The sequence below is a fragment of the Podarcis melisellensis genome, assembly GCF_964234715.1.
Source record: "Podarcis melisellensis genome assembly, chromosome: 10".
NCBI classification, from domain to species: domain Eukaryota; kingdom Metazoa; phylum Chordata; class Lepidosauria; order Squamata; family Lacertidae; genus Podarcis; species Podarcis melisellensis.
The window spans coordinates 61,898,848-61,920,571 of NC_138542.1; the positions used below are offsets into that span (position 1 = coordinate 61,898,848).

Sequence of the window (21,724 nt, forward strand, 5' to 3'; positions counted from 1 at the left end):
CACACACACACACAGAGAGAGAGAGAGAGAGAGAGAGAGAGAGAGAGAGAGAGAGAGAGAGAGAGAGAATTTTTCCATGTATAACACGCCCCTGTGTATAAGACACTCCCTATTTTGGGGGACTCCAAATTAAGAAAATGGAGGGAGATTGCCCAGAGTTGTTGAGCTTTCTTTTAGGGGGGATTGCCGAAAATCGCTCAACCACCAGAACTTCACCGCTTTCACATGTTGCCTATCTTCTGTCCCCACACCAGGAGAAGCCACCTATCGCCTGGCTGATTGCCGCAGCGACTGCCAACCAACACAAGCCCTTGCCGCAACAACCAATAACACACCCAATAGCCACTCACATTCTCCGGCTCACGGCAACAACCAATCCCACGTCCCCCCAATGCACTATCCGTGTATAATATGCCCCCTCCCCCAATTTTAAATGTAATTTTTAATTTAAAAAACTCATCTGATACACAGAAATGTATGGTTATATATCAGGCATAGGCAAACTCTGGCCCTCCAGATGTTTGGGACTACAATTCCCATCATCCCTGACCACTGGTCCTGTTAGCTAGGGATGATGGGAATTGTAGTCCCAAACATCTGGAGGGCCGGAGTTTACCTATGCCTGGTATATAACCAGGCATATTACCTATGCCAGGTATATAACCAGGCATAGTATATGAATAGTATATGTATATGAATGAAAACATTTCTGTAGACTTTTCCAAAATGCATGAAATATAGAGAGGGCATTACGAAACCTTAAACAAACAACAACAGGAACAAACCCTGGAGTTCCATGACCCTGACACGTTGCTGTTTTGCCAAGCTATGGTGCAGCCACATTTGGAATGCTGTGTGCCATTCTCGTTGCCCCTCCTCTAAGTTTGCCGCATTGGAGAAAAGGCAAGCAAGAGTTGGCATGAGGGGAGCTGACAAAATTAGGCATGGCATGGAGAAAGTGGAGAGAAAGAGACGTTTTTCTCCCCCTCTCTCACAACACTAGAGCCAATGAAGCTGATTGTGGTGGACACCCAATGATGCCGATTCTGGGAGATTCAGGATGGGTAAAAGAAAGGTATTTATTTCCACAACACATACTCAAACTATAGAACTTGCTCATGCAAAAGGCAGTGATGGCTACCGACCTGGATGGTTTCAAAAGAGGACAGAATAAATGTACGCAGGATTAGGCTGTCAGGGGCTACTAGCCATGATGGCTAGTTTCTGCCTCCACAATTGGAAGCAGCAATGTTTCTGAACACCAGTTGCTGAAAATCAGATCTTCTGCTTAGGTCCTCCTTGTGGGTTTGCCACTAGCATCTGCTTGGCCAGTGTAAGAAGCAGATGCTGGACTAGATGGGCTATTTGCCTGATCCAGCAGATTTGTATGTGAGGCTACCTCGAGGTCCACATATATTGTACAGGCTGGTCACTGGTAGCACCGTGTGGCCATAGGTCACATGGGCCAAAGACCCATGTGCGATTTTGCAGCAGCATAATTAAAAGTGACCCTTTGCCAGCACAGATGATGATGGACATATTAATAGGTTTGTCTTTGACTCGGGGGTCTCTACAAGGACTGCAGTGATGGATTTTTCATGCAACGCCAGAAGCCAAACGCTGGCAATCCAACCTTTCACAGACAGGTCATTTTTTACAATGGCATGCCACCTCTAATCGAACCACCAACAGCAGTAATATAATAAAGTGAGGCTTAGGTGGGAGCTAGCTGGGTCAATGGTCAGACTTACTATAAGGCAGATTCCTTGGTTCTTATCTTCCTTTTGTCTGCCTCGTTACAGCCACATTATGCATTTAAAGAACATTTAAAGCGGATGACTAAACTGGAAGCACCCTGGGAATTGTAGTTTAGCCCTCAAATAACTACAATTGCAGTTCTCTTTTTTAAAAAATACAGACCAATGTCCTAGTATTAAAGAGAGAGGGACAGAAACAAAATCCCTGTCCATTCTCTCCATTAGATAAAGCTCTGCCCACCCCCACTTGCATCATATATTATTTTTCTGAAAGCTCCAAACACTTTGGCTTTTCCTATTAAGGAATGGTTGCCATTTCTCTCACCTTTTCCAACTCTATGATATCCCTTTGGGAAAGGGCCAAGCTGAAATATACACGGTGTTCTCCGCAGCTGCCAGTGCACATCTGGGAGAGAGACATGGTGTGTCAAAACCAGTCAGAGGTGGAAAGCTTGATCTGTAGGTGGCAGTGAGACTTTTTGGCGGCATTGACTTGCTGGGCTCTAGCTCAGTAATCTGTTTTGTGTGCAGAAGGTCCCAGGGTCAGTCTCCCATATCTCCAGACAGAGAAAGACCCCTGCCCCAAACTCAGGAGAGCTGCTGCCAGTCTCACTTGCTATATATATAAGGCAGGGTCTCACTTGGTGTATATATAAGGTAGCTTCTTCTGTTCGCTATTCAGGGCAGGTCTAACTTACACTACAGCAAACCTGATGATGGTGAGAGCCGCTGCTGCGAGTGATGGAGCTTCTAGGGATGAGAAAGTCAGTAACAGATGGATGAATCTGCCCTTGCTCTCCGTAGGTATTACATTTAATTAATTTGCTAACCCTAAAGAATTTGCAAGGCACCACAGTTCCTAGCAACTTAGCTCTTGGAAAATGTAGCAGGTTTTTCTTAACATCCAATGATCTTTTTTGTATCTCTCTTAAAGCCAACACTCTGAAGCTGTGCTTCAGGTTTAAGGAAATGCCTCTGGGAGTAATAATTATTACTATTACTATTATTTTATGACATATGTTCATCCCTTTTAACAAAAGTGTCTCAAAGAGAATTACAGGATTTATGTTGTTGTTGTTTTTTAAAAAAATACCAAACTGCTTATCAAACATTTAAAAGCCAAACGTTTGCCATCTCATTTGATCAATGCAGAAAAAGAAGCATTTTTAGGTCTGGGATGTGCAAAGCAGTTGTCAGACTTAGCAAAGATGTGGTGACAGACCAGAATGCCTCTCTCTTCCCTGATTATTAAGGAGTTCAAATGCCTTGAATTAAGATTAGAATTCTGTAATTACATGAATGAAGTCAAAGGGAAGCATAAACGTCTGAAGTCATATTTCAGGAAAAATATGCTTATAAAAATCTAAAACCTTTCCTGCAATATAACCAGGCCCTCCCTCCTTTCATCTTCTTATTTCTTAGATCTGAGGTGACTCTGTTTATGTTTCTATGAAGCTACCTAGAACGACTGCACACCTAACCCTTTTCCCAGCCATATATATGTGCATCAGGGCTACAGCTAACAATTTGTTGATTCCCCTTTGAAATGCTAATTGGCTATATGCAAATTCCAGTGCTACGAAACTCCCTGTCCTTATTACTTACAAGTTACCTAGAAATGTTCAGATACAATTAAGGGCAGACATTTGCTGCCCTTTTTAAAAAGATCAAAGAGGTTTGTCCTTAAAATCTGTGTTGCAGGATGTAAATGAGATTTAAGGGGGGAGGATTTTTTTAAAAAAAACTTAGCATGTTAAATTAGATCATAACCCGACATCAGCAAGGGAGAAGGTATCTCCATCAAGCCCCCTCCTGAAAGGTTTCTGACTGCTGACAGGCATGGGGGCACAACTGTGTGTCTGGAGTTACCCTGTTCTCCTACCCTTGATGTTGTTATCAGCTATGTACCTGCACCTCATGGGCAGGGCCGGATTTAGGTTTGATGAGGCCCTAAGCTACTGGAGGTAATGGGGCCCTTTATAGTTCCAGCTGTCCTTTGTCAACAACAAATTGTCGCTGTTTTAAGTGGTAATTTATGGACCTAATAGGTATCTCAAGCCATTTGCACATGTTGCCATGCAACTAGTCCATGCAGAATGTAGGCACCCTATACATAGAAATGAGCAAACCAGTGATATTTTAGGGAACAGGCTAGTGGGCATGGCCCATTACTTACATCCTGGGAGCCTACACAACACAAAACACTGTTGCTGTATGTAAGTTTTAGTTTATTTGGAAATGTGCATCCAGGTTTTATTCCTTTAAAAAAATTGGGGGGGGGCCCAAGAGAGTGGGACCCTAAGCTATAGCTTGTTTAGCTTATACGTAAATCCAGCACTGCTCATGGGGGTGCTTCTGGGGAGAGACTGTTCCTGACTGAGGGGAGTTTGCTTGCAAAGCTTCTCTCTACCACCACACTAGGGCCCTGATCCATAGCTGTCAACTTACAGATTTGAAAATAAGGGACCAGCGGCCTCGAAAATAAGGGATCAGCAGCCAAAATAAGGGATTTTCAGAGCACAGGGAGGTTCAACTTCTGAGCCCCTCTGAGCCCAAGGCAGAAAGCCCAGCCAGCAGCCAAATAAAGCCTCAAGCGGTGGTTCCCACATGCAGCAACCCAGCAAAGGGGATGCAGCAAGGGAAACCACCGTCACCTCTCCGCTGAGAAGTGCTGAGCAAAGGCGAGTCCCCAGGCAACGCGGCCGATTTGATTGGCACAAGGCATGCAAGCTCCACCCCCCAATTGTTCTTAGACTCCTTATTGGGTGAGCAATGCAGCCAAGCAACACAGTTGGAGCCTCCCTCCTCCCTGGCCAGGAGGGAAGGAGGGAGAGGAGCTGTTTCCTTTGAAACCCGGGAATTTTAAGGGACATTATCAATAAGGGACAGCAGCAGGACACAGCGCTGGAATAAGGGACTTTCCCGCCAAATAAGGAACGGTTGACAACTATGCCCTTATCCAGATCAGCCCCCTTCCCCCCCTCATCCGTAGTGTAGGCTGCTCCATTAGGGCAAGCAGGGATTGCCCCACCTACTTCAGTCAGCTTCCCACCTTCCTGCCTTCTTATTTGCAAGTCAAGTCAGCTTCCTCCTCCCTATGCTGCACGTACACCATTCACTTTCAGCACATTGTCTGCCCCACAGACCCTGGGATCCTGGGAACTGCAGTTCTCTCAGATCTACAAATCCCAGCACCCTGAACAAACCACAGCTCCCAGGAAGCTTTGCAGGGAAGCATGTATGCAGCCTTGGTGTCTCTGTGTTGCCCCTTGTAGAACTTAGCAGGGAGGAAGCTGGAGGCACAGCCAGAATCAGTTGGCTATGCCAATCGCTGGGTCTGGCGCCATCTACTGTTGGTCTCCCTAGCTTTTGCCCTACCAGTCCCTGGTAATTTGTGTACTTAAGAAAAAATAGAAGCCCTGTGCTTAAGGGCACAGGCATGGAGCAAAACATGTCTAGTTTGGCCTTTGGAATGGTAGGGGGAAATTGTCCTGCCCCTTTGATGTGATGTGAGCTACTGTTTGTGCTGCCCTCCTCTAAAACAGACCTATGGCATGGAACCATTAACTTAAGCTAAGCTGACGAAAGGCACATGATAGTCTTCTGCACCACTGCATCCCTTGATCAAAATGCTTGCATGTAATCTTCCTTGCCTTATTTAATGCGACAATAAGGTAAGGAAGTGTCAGATACATTCAGCATTCCGAGAGATATCAGCTTCCTCGGCTTATCTGTTCACGTATACCTCACCGTTCCTAACTGGTGAAGATATACAAGGAATGCAAGATGAATTTCCCTGCAATCTAAGTGGTTTACCTTCTTCAGATCTGTGCCTTTCCACCTTTTGATTTTTGGTTTTATGTCCATTGTATACACACAGCTTTGAGAAGTTAGCCAGCCCTGCTGCCATGCATGATGGTGGTGTCCCAAAACTGCAAAATAAAAATCCTGAGAGCAGATTCTGGCTCCTGTCAACACGGGGGGACAATAGTTTTCAGCAACTTCAATCCAGAGGCAATCTCTGTAGTCACTGAATTGTCCACGCCTTGACTGCAGTTAAATTGTAGATAACAAAGTGTGGAAATGTATCAACATCCCAAAGATCAGGAACATGGTTTTGAACAAGTATGGAAGGTTCTTGTTGTGGATAATGCAGGGATGGAGAACCTGGCGCCCTCCAGAGGCTCTGACTCCATTTCCCATCAGTCCCAGCCAGCACATCCGATGGAGTCCAAAATGTCTGGTGGGCAACAGGTTCCCTGTGCCTGGGATAACATTTCTTCTCAGTTCAAGGCCAGTGCTGACCAATGCTATAAAGTCTTGTCGATGGGTAAATTGTTTCCTTTTATAAAATATTTCAGACTTCTCTAAAACATTTTGTAGCAGTGGGAAGTGACAATAAGACTGAACCGTTTTAATGACTAGACCAACTAGATAAATTTATACTTGTGGGGTCTGAAAGGGTTTGCAGCACTAGAATGGTTTTTCGGTGTGCTCCCTCAGACATTACATCCCGACCCCTCTTGTAGAATTATATCCACCATCTTTTATTTCTATTTCTTTGAGTCTGCCCTTTGACACTGGTATTTATTCCTTTATTCTTTCTTTTTGTGCTGAATTTACTTGAGCATATCCTCTAAAGTTGCAGAGCTGAGGGAATGGGTGAAGTAAGTGTTAAGTTGTGGGTGAACATATCAGACGGCACAGTGATTCTGCAAACAGCTCTTGTTTATTCACAGAACAGAACAGAACTGAGCTGAAGGGTTCAGCCAACCTGCTTATATCGAGCTCAACTATAAGGCAACAGTAACAACTTTCTGTAACTATCCAATCACTGAACGTAACTTTCAATTCCTTATTTGCATATGTGGACCTGAGTGAAAATTATCTACAGTATCCCCCTGCTGGCCCAGGGTGAGAACTTCAGTACATAACAGTAAGTCTCTATCCCATTTACACACACACACACACACACACACGCACACACCATGTAAGGAGTATTTCACATAGTTTCTCACTAATAAATAGCTTTGCTCTCATTTTCCAGTGTTGTGGTCTATGGGCTGGAACCAGACTAATAGTGCAATCCTGCCCATGTCTAGTCCTGTTGAATTTAAAGCTGCCTACTTTCAGTTAAGAAATGCAGAAAAGACACACTGAAATAACTTAAGACCCATTGATTTCAATGGATAGGCCTTAAGAATGATTAAGTCTAGCTCAACGAGTGTGAAGGCACTGGGGTAACTGACAAGTGTGAGACCCTCATTCTTAAATATTTTAACGTTTGCATTAAGATTTAATAGAATTGTTGTTATCTTTATTTACTAAATCCATATCCCCACACCATCAACAAGTCAGTTTTCCCAGGGCGGCTTAACACAGAGAATACAAATGCATTGCAACAGAATTGAAGAAAAACAAAACATATGGAACAGTGACAAAATCTACAGCTGCTAGTACCTGTACATACTAGACTGTCCATATTTATGTTCTGGCTGTTCTCCAATGAATGTCAATGTGGTCCCTAATCTTGATGAAGGAGCGATGAAGCAACTGAGCCCTGTGGCTATAGTGTACATTTCAGAGCCCAGGCTACATAAACAGGAGGATCTGCTACAGCTCTTTCCACATCAGACTAAGGGAATGCATGTTGCCCCATTTTAAAAAAAAAAATCCTGCTTTTAACCAATTGGAATATCCAGGTGTGGGGTTTTAGACCAACCATGGGCGCTTTGGGACAGGTCCTGTTTTCAATCACACCATGTTGCACAATTAGAGTTGCTTGTGAGGTCCTGTGCAACAACCTATTTCCTCCAAATACTGGAGTTTTTGCAATAAGGACAGTGATGGGAAAATGCACTGGGATGTGCGGATCAACACTTTTGTTGTTTAGTCCTTTAGTAGTGTCTGAGTCTTCATGACCCCATCATGGCTCCTTCATGGATCACTCCTTCATGGATCACTGCCTTGACATGGCGAAGAGGCTTGAATAACTCAGAGAAGCTATGAGCTATGCCGTGCAGGGCCACCGAAGATGGACAGGTCATAGTGGAGGGTTTTGACTAAACGTGATCCACCTGGAGCAGGAACCGGCAAGCCACTCCAGTATCCCTGCCAAGAAAACTCCATGGACAAAAACAACAGAATCAACACTTGCTTCGGTGCAATTCAGAGTAGCGAAAAATCCAAAGGATAGCTACATTTTGATCTGCCGGTTAGTTAAGTTCTTTTATTTTTATTTAACAAATTTATAAACTGCATCATAGTATGAAGCCCCCAGGGTTGTACGAGATAAAAATAGAATATTGAAACCGATAAGTTGTGAATTTGTTGTGTATCCCTGCTGGGAACTGACTGACATGGGAAAATAGTGTCTGTATGAGAGAGTGACACTTGTACACAGAACTGACACAGCTCAACACACCTTTCCAGACATTCTGGTGGTGCCATGCATTCATGACACAGCTGCCACCTGATCTTGGCAATAAGCCACCATGGATTTGTTTTGCTACAATGAGATCTCATTATTGCACTCACTTATTTCTCCAGAACTATTGATTCGGCAATATTTACCGGAGCTTTGCCTCTTTCCATCAGTACATAGAAGATAATCAATATCCAGTTTATGTGGTGCTGTTTAACTTTCGGTTTCTGGTGGGGGAGAAGGTTCCTAATTTACAGCAACGAAGTCCACCATGCTTGCTGACTATAGAGAGATTGGCTGTGTGTCTCTGATATATTAATTGTGGCTCATTTATGTGTCCATGAGCCCCAGACTTTCCAAAGTCCCACGGTTTGAGAAAGAGAAAGGCAAGTTGACATCACTGGTGGACGGCGCCCATGGATACTGAGGAGAAGGGGTGGGATATAAACTCAATAAATAAATACTGGTAGGGCACAAAGCAAGGAGGCCAACAGAAGGTGGAGCCAGAGAGCCAAGCAGCAGAGCCACCTCCTGGTAAGAAGGCAGGTAAGTGATTGGGGACAAACTGAGGTTGATGGGGTAGTGTACCATTCACCCTGATAGACCAACCAACCTCCTCTGGTTCACACATCTGTATTACAGAAGTCTGTGTCTAAATAAAGCAACAGGAAATAGCCCTGTCTCCTAGCAGGACAACTTAGAAAGACCCTAGCTTAGGCAAGCAAGGACTTTCTGAAAGAAAAAAAACATACATTACTTGGAAAACACAAAGAAGAAATCAATCTTTATTGAGTTCACCTAAATGCACTTAATGCAACAATTAAGATGCTCTGTCCACGGTTGTCTTTACTTAGATACATTAAATGACTTCACACCATTTGTCACTCCCTTGAAGCTGCTTTGATTGCGAGCATTGCTCAGGTCAGGCACTCCTGAGTCGTTTGCATCAAATCGTGTTTGCTAATCCTTGCAGATGTATTTGCTTCTTGCCATTCAAGGCAAGACAGGCTCGGCTGGAAAGACCTGCGTTTTGATGGGCGTCTTGTTTGGCCTTGTTGGCTGCTTCCTATCCTACATAGCATCTGTGTAGGGAGCTGCTCTGAAGATAATCTTATCACAATTGCTCTCGTCTGAAAATGTTCCAGCTCTTAAACTATGACAGATGGGAACCAGTGGAAAAGCAAGCTATTGAGCAAAGCAGTTAATAGTGGCAACATTTGTCTTGCAAGTGGGATGTGCAAAGAGCCTGCTGGGTCATTAGGATTCGGATGAAACTGAATAAATCTCTGATCAGCTGCAGAGCACTTGATTATTCTGTCTCAAACCCTTGCAAAGGTCTGTAGAATTCTCTGTGTGGGAGGTATATTCCATGCACACCGAGTTTTTGCATGCTGTTTTGTCAACTTCGCCCACTGTAGCTCTTCCAAACATCTACATTCCCCAAGACACTGTGAAGTGTTTTGAGCACTAAACAAGCACAGTATAAATATTGCTGCTTGCTACTGGCCAAAACTTAATCTGAGAAGTGAGAAACAGGAGTGAGAAACAGAGGATTGTATTCAGTGCTGAACAGACAGACTTCCACTCAGACAATGGCATTTTGCTGCCGCCGCCTCCTCTCTTCTTGCACACCTGCAAAATTTGGTCCAGAGCATCTCCCAGCAGTTTTGAGGGTTTGTGGATAACTGGGAGGGATGAGTTCTGGTTCGAGATGAATAAATCTGTCACTTTTGGTTCTCCAAGTTTTGGGTTTTTTTTTCATATTTAAGTTAAATTCTCCACATTTCCTTAAAAACCTTTATTTTAAAAAAGAAATCCTCGTGAAAATTCACCAGCTTTTTTCAGTGATTTCCCCCCCCCCATGCACGCATTTTTATATGCAATTTTGACTAATATACACATTTTTTCAAAGCAATTCCCCCTGATAAAATGCATTTTTGTATGTTATTTTCACTGATACATGTGTATTTTATGCACATTTTATCCTAGTTATACACAGTTCTGTACAGTTTGCTGTGGGCACTGCATTGCAAAATTCTGAGAAGTGCAGATTTTGAAGATTGGCTGTTTTGGTTAGCATATTGTGGGTTGGGAACCAGCACATCTGGATAGGGGCGTGAAGATGGGATTGTATTCCCTTTAAAGGGCCAGGAGGATAGCTTGGCAGTAGTCCTGGACTTGCAGTTGTCTGGTGAGTCACAGGAAACAGCTGTTGTCAAGAGTGCTTTCCGAAAACACCTGCTAATTGCAAACCTATTTGAAGTGGCCTCGGCCATCCATGCACAGGATTCCTCAAAACTGCAATGCACTTTATTGGGGTCGGCTTCTGAGGCCAATATGGTAATTGCAGCTGGTATAAAATGCAGCTGTTTTTGGATGCTGGTGGAGGTTGGAAAGCCTGAAAACATAACACCAATTTTGTGTCAGCTTCACTGGCTGCCAGTCAACCTCCAGGTCCAATTGAAAGTGCAGGAATTAACCTCTCAAAGCCCTAAATGACTTGGGACCAGGTTATTTGGAGGGCTGTTTTCACCCATAGAACCCTGCCTGTACACTAAGATCAGCTTCAGGGGTTGTTCTTGTGTGTCTGCTGCTAAGATTGGTTCAGTGGTATGGAAAAGAAACAAGACCTTCTTGGTGGCAGCTATAGAATTGAAACTTCCTTCCTATAGACTTGAGCCTCACCCTATCTGTACCAGGCAATAATAATAATAATTAGATTAAATTCATCCCAAAGAAGCCTAGGGGGACAAGCAATAAAGCAGCAAAACATTTTAAAATATTAAAACATTAAAAACATCTTTTTAAAAACAATCATGTATCCTCACAGTTAATAGTTTCAAGGTTGTCAGGAACTGAATCTTTTAGCCATCAAATGCAAGAGTGAAGAGGAATGTCTTTAAAATCTTCTTGAATGTTAACAGGAAGCCAGATGAACCTCACCAGGGGAGGGCATTCCACAAACAGGAAGCCACCACCAAGAAGGTCCTGTCACAGAAAGTGCCAACTGGGGGGACACCAGCACCACCAAGACCTCCCTTGACAAACGTGAAGCTTGAGAAATTTTGAGGAGATGATCTCTTTGGTACTATAGTGTCCCAAGTGGTTGTTGGAATGAACACCTGAAGCTCACCGGCAGCCAACGCAGCGATTTCAGGACTGGTGACACGTGGTCCCATCAGGCTGCCCCATTCAGCAATCTAGCAGCCATATTCTGCTCTACTTTTAGGTGAGCGTTGAAAACCTTCCTCTGCAATGTTGCCTTTATCTGAGTGTGTCATGAGGTTGCTTGGGTGTTACAGAGCAGCTTTTTAATTGTTATGCATCCTCTCTAATGTGGCTATTATAACACGCCTTGCTCCTGCTTGTGTGCCCCTTTGTGAGGGTGTAGCCCTGAAAAGCGACTGCAAACACTTTGCATAATATACCGGTAATTAAAAGAACACATACTACTATTGAGATACTGGTCAGTCTGCATCTGAAGTGGCGTGTCCCAATCTGAGCCGCTTGGTACATTTTTGTATTGGATTTGGGGAATAGCTCACAGCAAAAAGGCATGATACAAGCACATTGAAATGCATGCACTACAACAGCATAAAAACAGCTAACAGCCAACTAAGGGAGCAATCTTATCCCTACATCTGCCAGTGTGAGCAGGTTAGGATATGGAGGAGCTCCAGCTCAGCTAGCAGGCTCCCAACTTGGCCAGGCTATACTAGCAGAAGTCCCCAGGCCTAGCTCAGCTGGAGATAAACCAGCATAAATCCCTCATCCCCGGGAGCACACAGCCAATCAGATCACACCACTCTGACTTGTTGCTAAGCAAAAGCTCCCCCTCAGGTAGTTGGCTCACAATGACAACAAAATTAACCCTTAAGTTATATTCTGAATGATCTCAGCTGTTGCACTTCCAGCAGCCATGATAGTGGTCTTCATAATATGTGGAGGGTTCTCACACAGAAGATGAATTTGACTGATGGGTTACTCAGATGGGTTACTTGGCACATCAGCCAAGAGCTTTAAAGTGTGGGCTTGGCAGGAGGAGGAAGAGGAAGAGGAAGAGGAAGAAGCAGCAGCAGCAGCATTAAATTTGTACTGCCCTTCATTCAAAGATCACAAGGAGGTTCACAACATAAAAATACAAAATAAGAACCCAAAATACACAATAAAAACAAAAAGAAAGACAATAACCCCTCTCTCGGCTTATCAACACTTACCTTTCCTCTGCTCTTTCCAGGCACAGTCCGCTATTTAAAGTTCTGTGTCCAAATGTTTTTGGTGTTTTTTTGTTTTTGTTTTTTTGCTCCAGAGCATACTCAGTGAAAACCTGCTCTCTAAAGCTCAATTAGAGCAAATGTCAGTCTACGGAAACCCAAATTGATTCAGCTTTAAAGAGCAGGTTTTTGTAGGGAAAGCTCTGGGTCAGGATCCCAGCCAGCCACATCCTTTCCCAAGCTACTCCATTCCATTCCCCTGTCCCCTGTCACTGTCAGTCAGCATTTGGTGGCCACTGAGCATGCTCTGTTCGCACTGGGCTGTTAGCAGGGTTCCTCTCTTAGGGTTTGAGTTTTCTGTGGGGTTTTTTTTACTAACAACTTTTGTAAACCTTTTGGTTTCCTAGAAGAATGGTCAAAGCACTGGACTAGGACCTGGAAGACCAGGGTTCAAATCCTCACTTTGCCATGAAGCTCACTGGGTGACCTTGGGCCAGTCACTTCCTACCTGACATGGTTGTTGTGGGGATTAACTGAGGAGGAGTGAACCATGCATGCCACGTTTTGCTCCTTGGAGAAAAAGGTGGGCTATAAATGCAGTTAATAAATAAATGAACTTTGGGGTTTTCCTGAGCCTATTGATATTCAACTACATAAGGACCTATGTCTGGAGTTTGCTGTTGGTATGTATTATGTTTTGCATGTTGTTCATCAACATAAGCCTATAGGATAGGGTGGGAGGGAGTTAAGTTGTAATTAGACAGCCTTCATTTGTTTCAATTTGTATCCCTTTCTATCCTAAGGGCTTAGGGAGGGTTGCAGAATTACATTGGCACCTGGTACCCTTTTCTTCCCTCGTGGCTCTTCAAAGGAATGAACCAGCTGAACCAGCTGAACAAAGGTAGGCAATCTTTTGTTCCCCAGGGGTTTTTTTGTGTGTGTGTTTGAATGTTGCAGGCTTGGTCAAATGCACCTTTTTAATACGTCTTTCCCATAACACTGACAATTCTTCTAGTGTGCCTTTCCTTTTTTTCCTTTTAAATAATTTTATTAAAATTTATATATATATATATATATATATATATATATATATATATATATATATATGCAGGTTTTGGTGTCCTCGGGTGTCTTCCCGTGTAAAAGTTGGGGTGTCTAGGCGACGTTTCGACGAGGTCTCACTCGTCATCTTCAGGCTGGTGCTTTCGGCTTCTTGTTACTGGAACAGAGCAGGATCTCAGTGTTTGAGTTCCTATAAATACTGTTGAGGGGGTGTGGTGTATAGCCTCCAATGTTCTGGGCAGAGAGGAAGTTCCCAGGCTAGTGTGCCTTTTCTTCTTTTGTTCCTTAATTACTTGAGGGATATCTTGAGTGATTTCTTGAGTGATATCCTGAGTACCACTTAGGTGGGTCATTAGGTGTGGATTAGTTGCTCTCATCTCTCATCTCCAGAACCAAACGCCTGGCTGACAAAGACCACTTGACAACTGAGTTACAGAATCTCTCAAATGTGTTAATTGCCAATGGATACCAGCAAAACAGGGTTACGAAGCTAATCCAAAAAGAAACACCCCCCAAAAACCAAGACACAGAAGAAAACAATGGCATGGCCCTCCTTCCTTATATCAAGGGCACTACAGATAAAATTAGCAAAATCCTCCATAAACACAATATCAAAACAGCCTTTTGCACCAACCAAAAAATAGCCAATATCCTCAGAAACCCCAAGGATAAAATCCAGTTGGAAAACCAAGGGGTCTATGAAATACCCTGCAAAGTCTGCCCAGCCACGTACATTGGACAAACAAACAGACGAATAAATGCACGTATCGCAGAACACAAGAATGCCGTCAAAAAAGAAGAAAAAACTTCCTCTCTTTTCCAACACATGAAAGAAACAGGACACGAAATTAATTTTGCAGATTCCAAATTGCTCTTTAACATGGAACATCACCACAAGAGAATAATCATGGAAGCCATCGAGATAGAGAAACACCCTCACAACATGAACAAGCGTGACGACACATCCCGCTTGCCAGACATCTGGAAATTAGCCCTCCCCACAAAAACTGACACCAGATCCAGAGGCACACAGAACGCCATCACCAATCAACCACACCAGACCCAAACCCAGACCCTCTCCACAGATAAATTACAGACACCATCCAGTAGCCAAACCATGGTGGCACCTCCGGATGCTGCACCCCCCTGCAATCCCTACACAGATCTGGCTGACACAGGCCACAAAACCACAGCTCGCCCCTATACACGAAGCCAAGCCAGAGCACAACTAAGTGCAGTACAGCCATCTTCTCAGAAAAACTCTTCACAAAGTTCAAGAGGTCAAGACACAAAGACTTTAGCAACTAATCCACACCTAATGACCCACCTAAGTGGTACTCAGGATATCACTCAAGAAATCACTCAAGATATCCCTCAAGTAATTAAGGAACAAAAGAAGAAAAGGCACACTAGCCTGGGAACTTCCTCTCTGCCCAGAACATTGGAGGCTATACACCACACCCCCTCAACAGTATTTATAGGAACTCAAACACTGAGATCCTGCTCTGTTCCAGTAACAAGAAGCCGAAAGCACCAGCCTGAAGATGACGAGTGAGACCTCGTCGAAACGTCGCCTAGACACCCCAACTTTTACACGGGAAGACACCCGAGGACACCAAAACCTGCATTCCTGTACCCGTGAAAATCTACGAAAGCATATATATATATATATATATATATATATATATATATATATATATACACCCCCCGTATTTTTTGCTCCATAGGACGCACCTGACCATAAGACGCACCTTGTTTTAGAGGGGGAGAACAAGAAAAAAAATTCTCCCCCTCTCTGTGCAACTCCCCTTCAGCAAAGCAGCAGGAGGCGCTGCGCAGAGAGGGGGAGATTTTTTTTCTTGTTCTCTCCCTCTAAAACAAGGTGCGTTCAGTGCATTCAAGGAGCATTCAGTTGTCTTCAGTGAAGGCAACCTGAAGCCTCCGGAGCGCAGCGGGATTTCTGCTTTCCCCCACCGCCAGCCTCAAAGAGCAGGTCAGGGAGCAGCCAAAAGGCGTGCAGCCTTCCCGCTGTTCCACGAGCTTGTGGGGCTGGCAGTGAGGGAAGCGCTTCTTTCCCCCACGGCCAGCCTCAAAGAGCAGGTCGGGGCTGGCAGGGAAAGCCCATGGACCACACATTCACTCCATAAGACGCACAGACATTTCCCCTTAGATTTTAAGAGGGGGAAAGTGCATCTTATGGAACGAAAAATACGGTCGGTGTGTGTGTGTGTGTGTGTGTGTGTGTGTGTGTGTGTATATATATATATATATATATATATATATATATATATATATATACTGCTGTATGATTTCGTGCACTTTAATTTTGAAGTGACGGCTTCCTCTTGGTTTAGCTGAAACAGCCTGGACATCTTTTAAAGCCAGTTCTTCAGTCAGAGGGCCATATTCCTTCATGGGCAACTTTTCAGGGGCCATGTGCCGGGGCAGGTTGTGGCCAGAGAGACATGGAGAGCTGATTTGACTGTTACCTTTGTACAGTAGGCTCTGCTCCAGCCATGCAAAAGTCAAAGGTTTACAAGCACACACCCCTTCGCTCTAGGCAAGCAGGAGGCACTGTCACAATTCGAGGGCACATTCCAGACAGGCAAAAGCACTCAAGGTGGGTGGACTAGTGTGTGTGTGGCCAGGCCCACACAGAGAGACCTGGAGGGCCTGAATCTCCCCACCCTTGATTTAAAGGCGGTAGCTGCCTTGAGGTGCCAGCTCCAGAACCTGCCAGGGTCTTAGGGAAAACACCCTCTGCCTGTCCTGGAAAGAATGTGTTGTGTCAACTGAGAATTCTCTCATTTTGCTTCCAAGGATCTTTGGGATTTGAGGGCGGGTTGGAGATGTTCTTTGGTGAACAAAAAGATGAAGAGGAGCCACTCCTCTGCCCCCCAGAAAACGGCTTGAAGCCAACACACACAGAGAGAACCGATGTGTCAAATGATACTCCAAATGATGCATTCTGACATGTCACCTTCTCCAAGGGCAAGAAGATCTTGTATCATTTCTTCAACAGTTCATACATAGAATGTGCTGCAAACTTCACAGGCCGATTCTTTGAAGACCACATGGGTCTTTTCTTCCTTTCTCAGATGTGCATCCTACCCATCCTTCAAACATTAAGGGCAGCAAACACATCACTTAATCATCACAACTACCCTGCTTTCAAATGTGCATTGAGCATATCTAATGTCTTTTTCCACATCATGATCAGAGAAAAATAATGAAGTGTGAACCAGCAGGAATCTGCTCATTTACCAGGCACTCTTGTCCTGTCAGCCCATTACAGGATTTTAGCTGCCTTTTAAATCACTAATCGATCAATTAAATTAAAGCAAAACTTCCAGACAGATATCAAGTGAAAGCGAAAGGCCACAACTTGTTGATAGAAGGGTGCTGTTTCGCCTCCTCTAACCTCCCTCTGTTGTAAAAGCACTGGAGGGGGCGACATTTTGCTGCCTACGTCTCATTAAGCGTGTACCTTTTCTTTCTTTCTTTCTTTTACTCAAAGTATATCTAAGGTCAGCAGGGAACACTGCATTTGAAACCAAAGTAGTGAAGTAGTCAAGAGCTCACTATGTACTGCTGTGAAAACCTGAAGTGGCTGAGCAAGACTTTGGGAGATGATGAGATAGAAACTAGGCCTCAAGGTTCATCTAGCCCATCATTCTCTAGATCTGCCTTCTCCAACCCGGTGCCCCCAAATGTTTTTGGTTTTAACTCCCAGTAGCCCCCAGCCAGCTCAATCTATGTCACAAGGGGAGTTGTAGTCCAAACCACATGGAGTGCACCAACTTGGTGAAGCCTGCTCTAAATAACTCATATATAATAAAAGAAGAAGAACTCTGCTGGATTAGGGCAATTATTATTATTATTATTATTTATTATTTGTACCCCATCCATCTGGCTGGGTTTCCCCAGCCACTCTGGGCAGCTTCCAACAAAGACCAAAAATACACTAAAATGTCACACATTAAAAACTTCCCTGAACAGGGCTGCCTTCAGATGTCTTCTGAATGTCAGGTAGTTCTTTATCTCCTTGACATCTGATGGGAGGGCGTTCCACAGGACGGGTGCTACTACCGAGAAGGCCCTCTGCCTGGTTCCCTGTAGCTTTGCTTCTCACAGTGAGGGAACCGCCAGAAGGCCCTTGGCGCTGGACCTCAGCGTCCAGGCAGAACGATGGGGGTGGAGACGTTCCTTCAGGTATACTGGGCCAGTGGCCATTTAGTCCAGCATTGTGTTCTCAGAGTGACAAGCAAGATGCCTGTGGGAAACCTACAAGCAGGACCTGATCATGAAAGCATTCTCCCCACCTGAGATTTCCAGAAACTAGTATTCAGAAGTGTTACTGCCTCTGACCATGGAAGCAGAGCATAGCCAACAATGGCTAGTAGCCCTTGATAGTTTACTCCTCCATGAATTTGTCCAGTCCTCTTTTAAAGCCACCCACGTTGGTGGCCATCACTGCTCATGTGGAAGGGAGTTTCATAGTTTAACCAAGCTTGGTGTGAAGAAGTGCTTCTTTTTATTTGTCCTGAATCTTCCAGCATTCGTCTTCAGTTTGGATGTCCACGAGTTCTAGTGTTATGAGAGGGAGAGAAAAACTTCACTTTCTCAACGCCGTGCATAATTTTATAAAATTCTGCCACCTCACCTCTTAGTCGCCTTGTTCCCCAAACTAAAAAGTCCCAAATGCTGTGACTGTTCCTCCTCTGTGTGTCTGTGCTTTCAGTGGGTTGGACATACCCAAGCATTCTTGTGATGGCTTCAACATATATCCTGATAATACACTATTAAGCATCACTTTTCCTAAGTACTCGAATGCATAAACTCAATAATCCCTGTCAGGCCTGTGTTATTATCCCCGTGTTAGATAAGGCTGGAGCTAAGAGAGCGAGAGAGCAATTTGCCTAGTTCCACTCAATGAACATACAGCGTGAGCTGAGATCTGAGCCAAGAGCTCCTCAATTTTGGCATGGGCACTACACTCGACAGCACACCTCCCTGGGGCTCCAGGAAGTTCCCAAAGATTCTTCGGGGAGTGGCAGGTTGAGGCTTCACACTGTAGCATTCCAAGGACAGGAAACTGCGATGGGTGGAGAAGACTAGGAAGTGGGCCCTGTGGCAGAGCCAGAAGGCATTATTCAAGTTTTGCTGCTGAGACAATGCCAGATTCAAGGAGGGGGAGGGGATGAACAATGGGGAAAGAGAAGGAAGGTGGTGGTTACCTCCTTGTCATAATCAAGGGCCAGCTCAATACACTTTGCTGCCTGAGGCAAAAGGAAAGTGCTTTCCATTCCATGTACAGAAGCCAACCAGACTGGCTGTTGAATCGTACTTAGTGCTGGTGATAGGACAGAGGCTTCACTGCACCTGTGAACAGACTAGCTTAGATGGTCCAGGCAAGGCTGTGTGGTGTACATCACTCCATTCTCCTGCAGAAGAGGGGAACACCCAGAAGGCTCAAGAGAAATGGGTGGAAGGAAGCTGCCACCCTGAACCTCTGTTGCCTAAGGCAGTGGCCTCACTTTACCTAATGATAGGACCGGCCCTGAGAACAGGAAGAAATGGACAGAGATGGGGTGGAAAGACAATGTAGCTATCCCTGGCTGCAGAAATGTAGGCGGTTATGGAAAAGCAAGGATAAAGGGAAACAGTTGGATGGAAGAAGAAATGAATGGATGGAATATACAGGAATGATCAGTACAAAAGAGCAGGGACAGTAAATTTAGTGGGCAGGGTTAGGGTTGCATCAGGGTAGGGAATGCCCAGTATCTTCTCCAGTATTTCTCTACAGAACTCTCTTGCTGAGACATGGCAACAACAGCCCCGTTTTAATCAAAAGCAAGAAGACATATTAGTGATTAATTCCCTAATAAAAGGAACTCAATTGCCCAGCTCCCAAGTATATTAATCAATTCTTTCACTTGAAAAGCAGCAAGCCAAGTTTTCTAAGCTGGACATATACAATTACCTAAGCTCTTGAATAGCTACAGTTGCTCCTGATCAGGCAACTAATTCTCTCAGGGCCCAAGAGAGAATTGGATGCAATCAGTAGCTGCAACAGAAGCCTCAAATCTGATGTGACACCTGAGATCTATGAACACATCTTTGGCCTTTTTTTCTCTATGGAAAAAGAGCCATGCTACAAAGTAGGGTGGTTGATTGCTTTGCTTGTCCTTTTCTGAACCTTTTCCAACTCTACAATATCCTTTTTGAGGCGAGGCAAACAGAACTGTACACAGTATTCCAGATGCAGTCACATTTTCACAACACACAAATACAAAAGGGCATCAGAGATGTGGCTTCAAAGAACTGTAAATACTTCTAGTTCACCCCTACAGGATGCCATAGTTTTCCAAGGCTACTTTAATCAAGCACCCTTTTAATGCCAGCCTACATTCAAAGCTAAGATGCAGGGCTGATGAAACCTGGCTGTCAGCCAGCTTAGTAACAGGTTTCCTGAAACATGGGTGGATAATTGCTGCACACCTCTTGAAGGCGATAGTTGGGTCTCCTTGCCTTGGTGCAGATTCCCATCTCAGGTCACTCCATGTTCTTAGAAAGGTGAAGGTGTGCACATGTTGCTCTCACCTCACCTCCTGCTTACACTGACTTGCTCTGATGCAGCAGTGTGGACCCCACCAAGCCGCTTAACTTGTTGACCTTTCTCCTACTTAATCTGTTGGTTTGCTAGGGAACATTCAGATATACTGGGGAAGCTAGGCATCAGGGGATGAACTTAGACATCTTCAAGATGGAGAGGTCAGGCACAATTTGGCAGTGAGTTGGAAAGGTCAGACGCAATAGTTCAGACACTCCCTTCGTTACACAACCTTTGTTACTCCTAAATATTTTTTGGTATTATTTTCTCTGTGGGCAAACATAGTCACACCCAATTTATATCACAAGAGTGGAGGCTTAAATATATAGTTTACAACAACTGTCCTTTAATTTAGGCACTGTGGATTAGTTCATATCACAAAGGCCTGGGACGATAATTATTTTTGGGCAGCTGCAACAAAATTAACAATTTCTTCCTTATCCTCCATATTAACAAGAAATGAAAAAGAATATTGGTGGCTTATTTGGGTTTTTCTGTCTGTTTACATTAATCATTGCTCTGCTTTGCATGCCTCCACCAACTAATTTTTGCTGGGTTTGATCAAGCCGGCTGAGAATAAACAAAATTATTTTCAAAATTCTCATCAACAAATGTGGACTGTTCTTGTGGTATTTTCTCTAAAAAGATCAGCTGTCATTTTCCTGGACCAACAAAGTCTTTGTTGGAGGACTTGCAGCAGAGGTGTGAAACAGGATAAGCGATCTCAAATGTGAATCGGGAATCAGTAATTTATCCAGATGGGAATTCTATTGCTTGAAAGGCATGTTTAGGAGAAGGGTGGTTGAGTCCAGCTTTTCTTCTCTTTTTTTCTTATGCTTTAGGCAGGGGTGTTCAGCTATGTGCCCAGCTGTCTTATCCTCCCCAGGATCCCTTTGGATGTTTTAAGTGTCTGCACCCACTGAAACATTCCTTCGAACGTAGGGAGCAGGTTGTCTGCAAAAGAAATAGTGGTGAAGTCAGTTTTGCTTCTTTCATTGGAATGCAATGGGATGCCCCAGTGGGTGGGAAAGCAATGCATTGGTTCTCGCCCACCGCTAAAGACTGGAACAGTCTTTAGAATACAGGAACCTAGGAAGTTGCCCACTGGCTCATCTAGCTCAGCATTGTACACACTGACTCTTCAGGATTCCAAACAGGGGATACTACCTGGAGATGCTGGGAATTTAACTTTACCACTGAGCTGCAGCCATTCTCCAGCACCATCTTGCTGCAGACAGCACAGCAAGCAATGGACTGGACTGTTCTCTCTCTCATTTGGAACTAGGGTGACCAGACTGAAAGGAGGGCAGGGCTCCCATGCTTTTCATAGCTATGCTAAAAAGGGTTTGGGGCCACCTTGCCTTTAAGAAGGTGGTGGTGCAGAAATCCACACAGCTTTAAAAATGCAGGAGCTCTGTCTTCTCTTACACACCTCAACATGCATTGAGAAGCATTAATATTTGTGATGTGTTCCCCACATCTCCCAAGGATGCAGGGAAAGAGCTCCCTGGAGGTTGGCTTCCTCTTGGAAAAGAGCTCCCTGGAGATGGATGGTGTGTCAGCAATGCCTGGCTTATTTACCAATATCCCAATCCCAGAAGAGCCTAGATGGAGGCAAGCAGCATCAGCACTCCTGGCATGCAGCAGATCTCCA

At 44.4% G+C, this 21,724-nt stretch overlaps 2 long non-coding RNA genes across 4 annotated transcripts in view; one reads left to right on the forward strand and one right to left on the reverse strand.

Annotated features, from left to right (window-relative positions):
• LOC309378852 overlaps positions 1-21,724 on the forward strand; it is a 156,640-nt gene that overhangs the window by 126,162 nt on the left and 8,754 nt on the right. Inside the window, exons 4-8 of one of the 3 annotated variants that reach the window (XR_014172198.1) lie at positions 2,440-2,557; positions 9,600-9,854; positions 11,106-11,410; positions 13,199-13,296; positions 20,913-21,046. This is a non-coding gene — a long non-coding RNA (uncharacterized lncRNA). The remainder of the gene's footprint in view (positions 1-2,439; positions 2,558-9,599; positions 9,855-11,105; positions 11,411-13,198; positions 13,297-20,912; positions 21,047-21,724) is intronic. The other 2 variants (XR_014172197.1, XR_014172199.1) reach the window with 2 other exon arrangements.
• The window catches only part of LOC309378900, a 485,967-nt gene continuing 481,205 nt past the window's right edge, over positions 16,963-21,724 (reverse strand). The window contains exon 2 of the long non-coding RNA XR_014172270.1: positions 16,963-21,266. This is a non-coding gene — a long non-coding RNA (uncharacterized lncRNA). The remainder of the gene's footprint in view (positions 21,267-21,724) is intronic.